The sequence below is a fragment of the Palaemon carinicauda genome, chromosome 45, assembly GCF_036898095.1.
Source record: "Palaemon carinicauda isolate YSFRI2023 chromosome 45, ASM3689809v2, whole genome shotgun sequence".
NCBI lineage: Eukaryota > Metazoa > Arthropoda > Malacostraca > Decapoda > Palaemonidae > Palaemon > Palaemon carinicauda.
The window spans coordinates 15,338,952-15,341,451 of record NC_090769.1 but is presented as its reverse complement, the minus strand read 5'-3'; positions in this window follow the sequence as shown (position 1 = coordinate 15,341,451).

Genomic DNA, 2,500 nt, shown 5'->3' with positions numbered 1-2,500 from the left:
AATAGATGCATCACTTATTTTCCATTCCTGCTACTGCAGTTTAAAAAAAAATCAAGGAAACATCACTCAATATAATGTCAACTGAGAACTGGCAATCCTAACCCTCCTACAAACGGCTCAAAATAAAAAATAGAGAAAAAATTACACAAACAAATTTTAATCGGCTGTACAAGGTAAATGATTGCTTTTAAAAACAGCATCCCTACAATTTCTAATAAACTTTCCAAGTGCAGAATTCATTGCCATTAGTTTTAAACAACTAGCATATAACAGACTGGAATGAAACGAAATTAATATATATTTTTTTTTCTTTTTGGCTGTTGTGGAATGAAATGATCCATAAAATGCCGGACAAAAATACCCGGTTGCAAAAATACAAAAGAATTCTAATTCGGATGGAATGTCATTAAAATGTTACAAGTTACTTGCACACCCATGCATGCAAGTATGCATATGCATGAAATTAAAGGATTAAATTGCATCCTTTACAAGTATAAATCAATTCTAGGAGGTGTTCTATGGCAGTCTTAAATACTGCGGAGATATATAAAGTTTTTTTCTACTAGTTCGGGAATCTAACCAAAACACTTATGAACATAATTGGTGTCACTTCCATAAAAAGGAGTTCGTGTGTTTCATCTTATACATTAATACACACATGCATAAAGTACACAATTTCATATATATATATATATATATATATATATATATATATATATATATATACATATATATATATAAAGGTAATACTTTTAGATGGTTTCATACATGCACACACCTATACACACACACACACACACACACACACACACATATATATATATATATATATATATATATATATATAATATATATATATATATACATTTATATGTGTAATGTAATACTTTTAGATGAAGGTGCTATAAGGCTAAAATTCTCCGCTTATACACATTAACAAACTTTTTGCAGAAGACTCGAACTGATGACCCCCAATTCCCAAAATTCAGGACGTCATCCATACGTTTGAAACTAGAAATTGTTCGGATGATAAAAGCATTTTACATAACTGTATGTATAGGATGGATCTATCTATACATCCATCCATCTCTATACCAGTATACAGCACTCATATCACCGGATAAATATTTCTGTTACTAGTCAAAAATGAGAAGTGAGAGAGTAAATTTGCATAGTTAGTGTCAGTGCACGAAAGTGTGCTTTTACATATATATATAAATATATATATATATATATATATATATATATATATATATATATATATATATATATATATATATATATATATATATATATATATATATATATATATATATATATGTGTGTGTGTGTGTGTGTGCGCGCGCGCGCGCGCCTGACCACTGAAACAAAAATAATACCGGTAGGGAAGAAAATAATAATATAGAAAAAGCAAAAATTATAACTATATAAGTGAAGTGCAATGAGGTTTGAAGAATGAATTACATTTGTAGCCACTAAGGGCTGCTGTATTCGATAAAAAAAGAGGAAAAAAAAGAACGATATGGAATTAAATCGAATAAGAAAAAAAGGGAGGAAAAAAAATGCCAAATGGCTGAATCGAATCCGCGATTAGCATAAATTCTGGAACGTTGGATATTTTGGTGGGGGAAAATGTTTCGATAAATTGGGAATGAAATGACCGGTATAAATGTTTCAATGAAATGCTGCCGCCGGTCGCTCTCTCTGAAACGAGAGAAGGGGAAAAATGTTCATCGAAATGTCCAGGTTGGAATAAGAATGAGGGGGGGGAGGGTATGCTTGTAGTCAGGGAAGGAGGAGGGGGTGGCAGTGGGTGAAAGGGGATTAAAGAAGAGAAAATTAATATATATTAATATAATAATATATGATATAAAATAATTAAAAACTTAGACAGGCAGTGGACCTTAAACAAGAAACTAAATTAAGTTCCTTGCAGTAAAATAAAAAGTATAATTAAGCATAAGATTATTTTATAGCATTCTAACTTTCTGTAAACAAAAATTTAAATAAAGCGGGGTCGGAGCATTCTCTCAAAAATTAAAGTTGCCTTCAAATGTGCGCGAAAAAAAGAAAAAAAAAGAATACCTCTGATTGGGTTACATTAAATTTGACTTATTTGCATGCGAGTTTCCCTTTGTTAGTAATAAATTTGACGTCTGCAAATATACAGACGTATAATTTCATGGAACATACATTTCCAGATGCAACCATGAATATACATTGATTTCCAAAATATCCATAATATTCGAAGATGCCAGAATAATAATAATATTTATAATAATAATAATAATGTTATACTACTACTACTACTACTACTACTAATAATAATAATAATAATAATAATAATTATTATTTCCCACAGCTTCCACAATATTTGTTACCAATTATTTGGGAGCAATTTTATCATTTCCGTAAAACTTGCCCCATTCAAAATGATCAAGTAATCCCCTCTCTCTCTCTCTCTCTCTCTCTCTCTCTCTCTCTCTCTCTCTCTCTCTCT